We start from the raw sequence: 12,248 nt of genomic DNA, 5'->3' as shown, positions 1-12,248 counted from the left end.
CTTCTGCATCAATTGAGAGGACCATGTGGTTATTGTTTCTTCTCTTATTTGTGTGTTCTATCACATTGATTGATTTGCAAATGTTGAACCACCCTTGCACCCCAGGGATAAATCCCACCGGGTTGTGGTGGATAATCCTTTTAAGGTACTGTTGGATCCTATTCGCTAGGCTCTTGTTGAGAATCTTGGTGTCCGTATTCATCAGGGATATTGGTCTGAAATTCTCCTTTTTGGTGGGTTCTTTGCCTGGTTTGGGGATCAAGGTAATGCTGACCTCATAGAGTCTGGAAGTTTTCCTTCTCTTTCTATTTTTTGAAACACCTTGAGGAGAATAGGTACTGTTTCTTCTTTAAATGTTTGATAGAATTCCCCAGGGAATCCATCAGGCCCTGAGCTCTTGTTTTTTGGGAGGTTTTTGATCATTTCTTCAATCTTCTTACTGGTTATTGGTCTTTTCACGTTGTCAGTTTCTTCCTATTTCAGTCTTAGAATTTTATAGTTTTCCAGGAATACACCCATTTCTTCCAGATTGTTTAATTTATTGTCATATAGCTGTTGATAATAATTGATAATAATTGTATTTATTTCCTTGGTGTTAATCGTGATCTCTGCCGTTTCATTCATAATTTTATTAATTTGGGTCCTTTGTCCTTTCTTTTGAAAAAATCTGGCCACTGGTTTATCGATCTTATTAATTCTTTCAGAGAACCATCTTCTAGTTTCATTAATGTGTTCTATTGTATTTCTGGTTTCTAATTCATTGATCTCTGCTCTAATCTGAAGCATTTCCCTTCTCATTCATGGGTTAGGTTTAATTTGTTGTTGATTCTCCAGATCTTTAAGGTGTAAGGATAGTTTGTGTATTCAGGATTTTTGTATTTTTTTGAGAGGCTTGGATGGCTATGTATTTCTCCCTTAGGACCACTTTTGTCATATCCTATAGGTTTTGGATCGATGTGTCTTCGTTCTCATTGGTTTCCATGAATTGTTTATTTTCTTCTTTGATTTCCTGGTTGATCAAATTCCAAGTGTTTGAATTTTGTCCAAACTTCTTCTTGTGGTTGAGTTCCAGTTTCAAAGCATTGTGGTCTGAGAATATGCAGGGGAAAATCTCAATCTTTTGGTATCGGTTGAGGCCTGATTTGTGACCCAGTATGGGGACCATTCTGGAGAAAGTTCCATGTGCGCTCAAAAAGAATCTGAGTATTCTGTTGTTTTAGGGTGGAATGTCTTGTCTGTATCCGTGGAGTCCATCTGGTCCAATGTGTCATTCAAAGTTCTTGTTTCTTTGTTGATTTTATGTTTAGGTGATCTATTACTGAGAGTGGAGTGTTAAGGTCTACTGTTAACGTATTATTATCTATATGTCTTGTTATTTTGGTTAACAGTTGGCTTATGTAGTTGGCTGTTCCCATGTTGGGGGGCATAGGTATTTACAATCATTAGATCTTGTTGGATGGACCCTTTAAGAATGGTATGGTGCCCTTCTGTATCTCTAACTAGTCTTTAGCTTAAAAATCTATTTTGTCAGATAGGAGAATTGCTACTCGAGGTTTCTTTTGAGGTCCTTTGGCATGAAAGATGGTTCGTCATCTCTTTACTTTCGGTCTGGATGTATCTTTAGGTTCAAAATGAGTCTCTTTTGGATAACATATGGGTGGGTCCTGTCTTTTTATCCAATCTGCACCTTTGTGCCATTTTATGTGAGCGTTTAGGTTGTTCACACTGAGAGTGGTTATTGAAAGATAAGATTTTATTGTCATCATGTTGCCTGTGAAGTCCTTGTTTTTATAGATTCTCTGTATATTTCTGTCCTATAGCACTCTTGGGGTCTTTCTCTTTTTATAGAACCCTCCTCAATACTTCTTGCAGGGCTGGCTTAGTGGTCACATATTCTTTTATTTTATTTTATTTTACTCTGCCAGTCCTGGAAGCTCCTTATCTTTCTATCCATTCTGAATGACAGCCTTGCCAGATAAAGAATTGTTGACTGCATGTCCTTCTCATTTAGTTCCCTGAATATGTCTTGCCAGCCCTTTCTGGCTTGCCAGGTCTCTGTGGACATTATCCTGATGTTCCTCCCTCTGTACATAAGGAATCTCTTCTCCCTAACTGCCTGTAAAATGGTTTTCTTGGTTCTAAGATTTGCGAGTTTTACTATTACATGCTAGGGCGTTGGTTCAGTCTCCTTGATCATGGGAGAGGTCCTCTCTGCCTCTATAACATGAATGCTTGTTTCTTTCTTTCTTTTTAAATTTTTATTTATTTGTCAGAGAGAGAGTGTATGCACAGGCAGGCAGAGGCAGAGGGAAAAGCAGGCTCCCTGCTGAGCAAGGAGCCCAATGTGGGACTTGATCCCAGGACACTGAGATCATGACTGGAGCCAAAGGCAGCTGCTTAACTGACTGAGCCACCCAGGCGTCCCTCTTTTTTTTTTTTTTTTTTTTTAAGATTTTATTTATTTATTTGACAGAGACACAGAGAAGGAACATAAGCATGGGGAGAGGGTGAGGGAGAAGCAGGCTCCCCACTGAGCAGGGAGCCCAATGCATGACTCAATCCCAGGACCCTGGGATCATGCCCTGAGCTTAACGACTGAGCCACCCAGGAGCCCATGAATGCTTGTTCCATTCCCCAGATGAGGGTAGCTCTCGGCTACAGTTTGCTCAAATGTATCTTCTAGTCTTCTCTCTCTCTCCACCCCTTCAGGGATCCCAGTAATTCTGATGTTGGAAGGTTTCATGGTGTCATTTATTTCTCTAATTCTGTTTCCATGGATTTTAAGCTGTTTGTTCCAGGCCTCCTCCTGCTCCTCCTTTTCTATCAGTTTGTCTTCAAGATTGCTAATTCATTCTTCTGCCTCATTTACCCTGTTAGAGTATCTAGATTAAATTGTATCTCGTTGATAGCATCTTTAAGTTCTGCCAGCTCTGCTCTCATTTCTGCCCTTAGTGAATCTATGTTGCCATTAATAGTTTTCTCCAGCCTATTGTCTTCATAACCCTGAAGTCTTTCTGATATCTTGCATGGATCCATATCCATTAGATCTGTGGGAGAGGCCATTGTCTCTTGGTCTTTTCTTTGTTGGGAGTTCCTCCTCCTAGTCATTCTGTTGAGTTCAGGTTGAGGGGATGTACAGCTGAAAACACAGGCAAGGTGCACCCTGAGAAGGTTCAGAGCAATTGGAATTCACCACCAAAAAAAAAACAACAGCCAAAATGAGACCCAAGACTAAGATTTATAAAGTACAAAAACAAAAAGACCAACAAAAAGCAAAACTCCCAAAAAAAGAACCCAGAATAAAAGGTGGGGCTGACGGGAAGGTGGCTATAATCCCTCAGTGTGGGTGAAGAAGGGTATTTCTGTTCTTCCTGGGTGTGTTTTGTTGTCTTTGTTAGAGAACTCTACTTCCTAGAGATACAGGGAAATTAAAACTGGTATATATATAAAGATAGTATTGAATAGGGGAAAAGGAGTACATTAAAGCTTATATCTATATATGTAAAAGAAAAAAAAAATGATGAAAGAGTTCCAAGTTTGGGGCACCTGGGTGGCTCAGTCATTAAGCATCTGCCTTCGGCTCAGGTCATGATCCCAGGTCCTGGGATCGAGCCCCACATCCAGCTCCCTGCTCCACAGGAAGCTGCTTTTTCTGTCTCCCGCTTCCCCTGCTTGTAGTCCCTCCCTCGCTGTCTCTCTCTCTCTCTCTGTCAAATAAATAAAAACTTAAAAAAAAAAAAAAAGTTCAAGTTCAAAAGTTAGTATAGAATATATTAAACATCTAGTTGAAATGATAAGTAGGTTAAAAAAAAAACAAGAAACAAAAAAAGAGAAAAGTTATATCTAAGAAATATACAGGCCATGAGGCAACACCAGGAGCTTAATATACTGTTTTCCCCTGGTGTTGGGGTTTTATAGTTTTATGGGGACCCTGGGATGGTTGTCCTCTTGTTCTTTCAGCTTGTCTTCTAGGGGAGGGGCCTGCCCTGTTGTTTTTAAGTCGATTCTGCTTGGGCGGAGTTGCCCTGCCCTCCCCCATCAAGTGGCTGGGCTCAGTGGAAACAAGTTTTTTGGGCTTTTGTTCTCTAGTGACTTTTCACGCCTTTTCAGAGGATCAGCAAAGTAAATTGTCTGCACCCTAGCCTCTGCCTCAGAAGGCACAGTCTGCTCCTCTCTGAATTCTCCAGAACATATAGACACCCCTCTGTAAGCGCTGCCAAAACCACAGCCTCCCACAGGTGGTGCACACCCCCAGCAATCCTCTCAGTGGTTGACCCAGGCTCCCGCTTGTTTCTGTACCCCCATGCCACCAAAACCACGAGTCATCCCGGTCCCGGTGAGCTCCGGTCCAAGCTGGGTCCTCTTGGGCGCAGGTATTGGCAATGGAGGCAGCTTCAGCAGTGGCGGCCACCAGCCCTAGGGACTACTGACTCAAGTCCACCCCCGGTCCTCTCAGCTGCAGTTGAGTGGCAGCTGTGGCTGCTCCCAGGACCATGGGGTTAGGTCCATGCCTGTGGCTGCTCAGTCCCAGTATTTGTCCCTTAATCCCTTTTGTTCTGTTTGAGCACTGTTACCAGTCCCTTTTGGTCTTGCAGCCGCTATTGCTGGTCCCAAGCACAGGGCGCTTTTGCACTGGGCTATTACTTTCCAGTGGCTCGCTTCTGGTGGCTCCCTCCCCCTTCTGTTTATCCTCCAATATCTGCCTGCGCAATCCCAACTCCGTCCTTTGTACCTCTTGACTGATGGTCCTCTGCCCCCATAGAGATCCAGACGTGTATAATCTTACATCTCGGGCTGATTTCATGGGTGTTCAGAGTGGCTTGGTAGATTTCTAGCTAAATTCAGGGGACTGGTTGTAAAGGAGTCGCCCATTCCTCCACCATCTTGGGCCTTTTTTTTTTTTTTTAAGATTATTTATCTGAGAGGGTGAGCAAGGGAGAGCACAGAGGGAAAGTGAGAGGGAGAAGCAGATTCCCTGCTGAGCAGAGAGCCAACGCAGATTTTGATCTAGGACCTCGAGATCACAACCTGAGCCGAAGGTAGACTCTTAACCAACTGAGCCACCCAGGTCCCCCAGACGTGTTTTGTAAATACTTTCTCCTAGTCTGTGGTTTGACTTAATGTTTGTAACAGTGTTGTTTGAAGAGCGAGTTTTTTTAAATTTATCAGTTATCAATTTATCAGTTTCTTTTTACATTTCCTACTTTTTGTATCATGTATTAAAGAGTCCTTGCCTAAACTGAAGATCGCTAACATTCACTAAGATTTTTCTTATATTTTCTACTAGAAGCTTTATAGTTATAGCTCTTATACTTAGATCTATGATCCATTTTTGTTAAATTTTATATATGGTGTAAAGTAACAGTTTCCCTGCCCTTTGGCTTATTCAGTTGCTCCAACACAGTTTTTTTTAATTAATCATTTTTATTAACATATAATACATTATTTGCCCCAGGGGTACAGGTCTATGAGTCGTCAGGCTTACACACTTCACAGCACTCGCCATAGCACATACCCTCCCCCAATATCCATAACCCCACCACCCTCTCCCTACCCCTCTCTCCCCACCAACCCTCAGTCTGATTTGTGAGATTAAGAGTCTCTTATGGTTTGTCTCCTTCCCGATCCCATCTTGTTTCATTTTTTCCTTCCCTACCCTCCAAACCCCCCACTCTATCTTTCTCATTCTTCATATCAGGAAGATCATATGATAATTGTCTTTCTCTGATTGACTTATTTCGCTCAGCATAATACCCTCTAGTTCCATCCACGTCGTTGCAAATGGCAAGATTTCATTCCTTTTGATGGCTGCATAGTATTCCATTGTGTATATATACCACATCTTCTTTATCCATTCATCTGTTCATGGACATCTAGTTTCTTTCCATAGTTTGGCTGTTGTGGACATTGCTGCTATAAACATTTGGGCACACGTGCCCCTTCAGATCACTGTGTTTTCAAACAATTTTTTAAGAAGGTTATCTTGGCATTACCATGGACTCTTGGAATAGCCATGGCATCTTTGATGAAATCAACCAAATGTATGTGGGTCTGTTTTAGGAATCTTCTGTTCCAGTGATCTGTTTTTGTCTTGATTAATATACCTTTGTAATAAGTCTTAAATAGTGTAAATCTCTCAATTTTGTTTTTCGAAATACTTTTGGCTAAACTGGGTGCGCTGCAGTTCCAAATAAGTCATGGAATTAGCTTGTCAGTTTTCATAAAAGACCTGCTCAGGTTTTGATGGAGATTGCCTTGAATCTATGGATCAGTTTGGGAGACAGTTGACGTCTTAACAATATTGAGTCTTCTAACCCATCCATGAACACAATGGATCTCTACATTTATGTAGATCTTTAATTTCTTTTAGCAAATTTTATAGACCTCAGTATGGATTTTGCATATCTTTTGTCAGCTTTTATCCTTAAGTATTTGATTTTTTTGATGCTGTTGTACACGATGTTTTTTAAAATTTCAATTTCTAATTGTTAATCAGTAGCTTGTAGAAATGGTTGCTTTTTTATACTGATCTTATATCCTGTAACATTGCTAGACCTGCTTTATTAGTTATAATTGCTTTTTGGCAGTTCCTTAGGATTTTCTACATAGAAATCACATCACTTGCAAATCAAAACTTTTGTAATATCCATAATTTTTTTCTGCATCAGTTTGGGTTAGAGACTTGGCATTTTTACTGATCTTTCAAAAGAATGAGCTTCTGGTTTGAATTCTCTCCATTGTTTTCTGTTTACAATTTCATTGATTTCTGTTTATTTCTTCTTTTTTTTTAAACTCCATTTATTTGGCGGGGATGGAGGGGCAAACACAAACAGGGGAAGGAGCAGAGGGAGGGGGGGAAAAAGTCTCAAGCAGACTCTGTGCTGAGCTCAGAGCCTGACACAGGGCTTGATGCCATAACCCTGAGATCATGACCTGAGCCAAAACCAAGAGCTGGATGCTTAACAGACTGAGCCACCCAGATATCCCTCTGCTAATTTCTTACCTTTTACTTGCTTTGGGTTTATTTTGCTTTTGTAAGTGGTTGAAAAAAATTAAAAGAAGAATATTTCATGTCATGTGAAAAATTTAGGCTTCAGAGTTTATAAAGTACAGTTTTATTGGAATATAGCCAGGCTTAATCATTGATATGTTTTCTACCTTGCTTTTACATTCTATCAACAGAGTTAAGTAGCTATTGTTTATACCATGTGGCCCATAACCTAAAATAGTTACTATCTGGCCCTTTACAGAAAAAGTGTGCCAACTTGTGGCCTGTTTACCTGGATGTTTACATTGCTTTTTCTTCCTTCCTGATGTTCCAAGTTTCCTTTCATTTGTGTGAAGGCTTTTAACTAAGATTTGTTTAATAAAAACAGGCCTGTTAGGTTATCTAGGTCTTCTGGGTGAACATTGGTAGTTTATGTCTTTCAGGGAATTTAACCATTTCATTTGATTTATCAAATTTATTGCCGTAAAGTTGTTGAGAATATTCCTTTTAAAGACTCTAGGTTCTTTATCAATGTGCCCTTTCTTATTCCTAAGAGCCATGATGTGCATCTTCTTCTTATCACTGATACAAAAGATTTATCAATTTTATAAATTGTAAAAAAACAGCTTTTGGTTTCACTGAATTTCTCTGTTTCTGTTTTTAGTATAGTTTATTTCTGCTCTTTTTTGTTTCTTTTCTACTGCTTCCTTTGGGTTTAATCTATGCTTTTTTTGGTTATATAAGCTTAGGTCATTAATTTGAGACTTTTTTTTTCCTAATACAAACATTAAACTGTAAATTTCCATCAAAAATTGCATTAGTGGAGCACCTGGGTGGCTCAGTGGGTTAATAAGCCTCTGCCTTTGGCTCAGGTCATGATCTCAGGGTCCTGGGGTCGAGCCCTGCATTGGTCTCCCTGCTGCTCAGGGAGCCTGTGTCTCCCTCTCCCACTCCTGCTTGTGTTACCTCTCTTACTGTGTCTCTCTCTGTCAAATAAATAAAATCTTTTAAAAAATAAATTAAAAATTTATTGAGACTTGTTTCATTCTCAGAATATGGTCTATTTTGAAAAATGTTCTTTGTGCTTTTGAAAAGAATAGGTGCAGTTTTCCATAACTCAAATGATTCAAGTCTTCTGTATCCTTACAGATTTTCCATCTACTTCTTCTGTTAATTATTAAGAGAGGAGTGTTGAGATCTCTGACTTTGTAATTATAGATGTGTCTGCTTCTTTTAGTTTTATCAGTTCTAGCTTTATGTATCTTAAAACTTTGTTAATAGGGACATATACTCATTTAGGATTGTTATGTCCCCTTGGTTAATTGACCTATTAATCATTATGAAATGATCTTTTTTGTTCCTAGGAATATTATTTGTTCTGAACTCTACTATAACTTCTCCAGTTCTCTTTCTTGCTTTCCTTTTTAAGATTTATTTATTTGAGAGAGAGAAAGAGAGCATTGAGTGGGAGGGGCAAAGGGACAGGGAGAGAGAATCTTTTTTTTTTTTTTTTTTTTTTTTTTTTTTGGTAAAGATTTTATTTATTTATTTATTTGACACAGAGAGAGAGATCACAAGTAGGCAGAGAGGCAGGTGGAGTGGGGGAGGAGCAGGCTCCCTGCTCGGCAGAGAGCCCAATGTGGGGCTCAATCCCAGGACCCTGGGATCATGACCTGAGCTGAAGGCAGAGGCTTTAACCCACTGAGCCACCCAGGCGCCGTAACGAGAGAGAATCTTAAGCAGACTCTGGGCCAAGTACAGAGACCATGCACGGCTCCATCTCCCAACCCTGAGATGATGTCCTGAGCCAAAATCAACCCACTGTACCGCCCAGACGTCTCTCTCCAGTTTTCTTTTGGTCAGTGTTAGCATGGTATATTTTTTTCATCTTTTTAGTTTTAACTTATTTATATCTTTATAGTTAACCTGGGTTTCTTATAGCCAACATACAATTGTGTCTTTTTAAATCTCTTTTGATCATTTTGGACTTTAAATTGGGACATGCCATTTACATTTAATGTGATTTTAAAAATGTGATTACTATCTGGCTCTTTGTTTTCTATTTTGTCCATCTGTACTTGGTTCCCTTTTTCCTCCTTTTCTGTGTTCTTTTGGGTTGAATTTTTTTTAATTCCATTTTTTTCTTTTGATTATTTCTACCTGTGTTTTGTTTTCTTTCAGGTTGCTTTAGAGTTTATGGTACATCTTTAACTTACTACAGTTTACCTTTAAGTAGTGGTATACCTCAACAGTATACATCCATTTCTTCTCCTGTGATTTGTGCTATTTTCATATATTTCATTTCTCTGTTTATTGAATTATATCTGCATTGTTATGTTTGCTTTAAATAGTCAATTGTCTTTCAAGAATTTTTTAAAATAAAAGGTATTTTATTTTTACCCATACATTTACCATTTCTGGTGCTTTCACCTTTGTGTAGATCAAGATTTCTTTCTTTCTTTCTTTTTTTTAAGATTTTATTTCTTTATTAGCACAAGCAGGGTGAGGGGCAGAAGGAGAAGCATACTCCCCGCTGAGCAGGGAGCCCGATGTGGGCCTTGATCCCCAGACTCTGAGATTATTATCCGAGCTGAAGACCAATGCTTACCTGGCAGCCACCCAGGCAGGTGCCCCTAGCTCCAGATTTCTATCCAGTATTATTTTCTGTCTTGACTGCCTTTAACTTTTGATTTGCCATTGTTGGGTTCTTCTGTATGTCACAAAAAGCCTTCATTTAATGTTAGTTTTTTGAAAGATATTTTTGCTGGGTATAGAATTGACAGGATTTTGTTCTTTTAGTGCTCTAAAGATGTTACTTTACTATTCTTTTGGTTTTTATAATTTCTAATAAGTCAGTTTTCATTCATATCCTTTTTCCTCTCTGTATAAGTTTTTCTTTTCAGATTTTCTCTTTATCAGTGGTTTTAAGCAATTTAATTATGATGTGTTTTAGTATAGCTTTCTTCATGTTTCTGGTGGTTGGAATTTGTGAAGCTTCTTGGATCTGTAGGTTTATGGTTTTCACTGGGTCTGGAACATTTTGAGATTATTTCTTCAAAAACTTTTTTCTGGGGGTGTCTGGGTGGCTCAGTGGGCTAAAGCCTCTGCCTTCAGCTCAGGTCATGATCTCAGGGTCCTGGGATCGAGCCCCGCATTGGGCTCTCTGCTCAGCGGGAAGCCTGCTTCCCTTCCTTCCTCCCTGCCTGCCTCTCTGCCTACTTGTGATCTCTGTCTGTTAAATAAATAAATAAATCTTAAAAAAAAATAAACATTTTTCTGTTGTCTTCCTCCCACCAGCACACTCATCTCCCACCCCTACCCCCAACTCCTCCACAATATTGTGTATGTAGTCAAGTGCCTTACATTGTTTCATAGCTCACAAATTTTCATTTGTAGTCCTTTTTACTCTGTTTCATTTTAGATCATTTGTATTGGTAGAGCTTCTTGTTCTAAATCTTCTGTTCTGCAGTGATCTTTTCCTCCGCTCTTGATCTCATCCAGTAAATTTTTCATATTAGACATTTATATCTTTCTGGATATAGAATCTTATCTGTTAGGAGGTGTCTGCAATTTCTTGTCCTTCGTGACCTCTGAGAAATCTTCTGTTCCTTGCTGGTGAGTCTTTCCTTGGCTTTTGTAGCTTCCTCACAGTCCTACACCTACGAGAGCACAGCTGACGTATAAAGGGAGCTTCTTGCACTTCTCCAGAGCCTTCTTCCCATGTATCTCTTTCCTTTCTAGTACTCTGCCCTGCGAGTTCTTACCACCTTAGCTTTCCTGAATGTCCTCCTGCAACTCTTTAAATTGGGAAAACCACTGGACTCAGTTTCCCCTCTGTGCTGCTGCCTCGAAACTCGCCAGGCAGTAAGATGGTGCAGTCATAAGACTCACCCTGTGTATTTCCCTTCTCTCAGGGATCATGGTCCTGTACTACTTGCTGTCTGGTATCTGAAAAATATTGTTCAGTATCATTTGGCCTTTTGTGTTATTGTTTAACATGCGAGGATAGGGCTTCTGGGTTGCTCAGTCAGTTAAGCATCTGCCTTCAGCTCAGGTCATGATCCCAGGGTCCTGGGATCAAGTCCCACATCAGGCTCCTTGCTCAGCTCTTGCTTCTCCCTCTGCCTGCTACTCCCCACTGCTTGCACTCACTGTCCCTCTCTGTCTCTCTGGCAAATAAAAATTTAAAAATAAAAGAAGTGGGAGGAAAATCTGGTCGCCAGTATTCCATGATGGTGGGAAGCAGAAGTCTCTTCTTTTTATACGTGCTCTTCCTTATAGACATCATGCCAACTTTCATGGCTTCGATTATTTTTGTGGGCTTTGGTAGACATGGCTTCCAAATCTTTATGTCAATACTATCTTCTTTCCCGAGTTCAGTGCCTCCATTCTTGTTGGATATTTCTATTTAGGTTTTCCTTTTTCCTTTTATTTCAAATGCAATAGTTTTCTTCAAACAAATTCCCCTTTCGATTATCTGTATTTCTATTACTTGAAGCCTGGCTCTCCAAGTTCCAGAAGCTGGAATTCCTTTTTATCTTCTCCAACATATTTGATACCTAAGTTCTCTTTTTTCCCCTCCTACTCTTCCTTTTTTCTTCATTTTTGTACCCTTTCTCCCCTCCGCCCCCGTTATGTAGTTTGCAATCTTACAGCCTTGCATTTAGACCATCATCACAGCTTCCAGCTGATGAACCTGCTTTCTCTTCTCTCTGCGGCAGCTCAGCCTGCATACGCCACCAGATAAGTATTCCTCAAATACCTCTCAGAAGTCACTAGCGCCTTCTTTAATAAAAGATCGGTTCTTTATCCTGGTCCTTAAAGTCCCTGACAGTTGGATCCGTCCTGCCTTTTCAACATTCACTGAACTTTTTTTTCCTATCCTTCACTGTGGTGCCACAGATTTCCCACCATTTTCTGAATTTGTCCTGTACTTACTTTTACGTATTCATCTCCTACTTTTCTTTTACATCTAGCAGGCTTTCTGGTTCTTGGTGGATCTAAATGTCAGCCTTCTTTCAGAATCCAGCTTAAATTCTCCTCTTCATTTTCCTAAAGCACACCAGCTCATCATAGTCTCCTCTTCCTTTGAGCTCCCCTTTAGACTCTAACATTTGCTAGGAAATAAACTGTATTTGGGATTAGTAGATGTTTGGTGTTGATCTGTTACCTACCTCTTCAATTCTTTCAAAATGTATTTTTCTTGACTCCTAACTAAATTAAAATTCTCAAAGGAGAAGACACCATGTTTTATGGTTAA

The 12,248-nt window shown here is 39.8% G+C and overlaps 1 protein-coding gene across 4 annotated transcripts in view; it reads left to right on the top strand.

Moving 5' to 3' along the window:
* The window catches only part of FANCI (FA complementation group I), a 95,620-nt gene that overhangs the window by 50,690 nt on the left and 32,682 nt on the right, over nucleotides 1-12,248 (top strand). The gene's annotated exons all lie outside the window — the stretch shown is intronic.

The sequence above is a fragment of the Meles meles genome, chromosome 6 (genome assembly GCF_922984935.1).
Source record: "Meles meles chromosome 6, mMelMel3.1 paternal haplotype, whole genome shotgun sequence".
NCBI classification, from domain to species: domain Eukaryota; kingdom Metazoa; phylum Chordata; class Mammalia; order Carnivora; family Mustelidae; genus Meles; species Meles meles.
The sequence above is the reverse complement of the archived record's forward strand: the minus strand, read 5'-3'. Positions and strand labels throughout refer to the sequence as shown.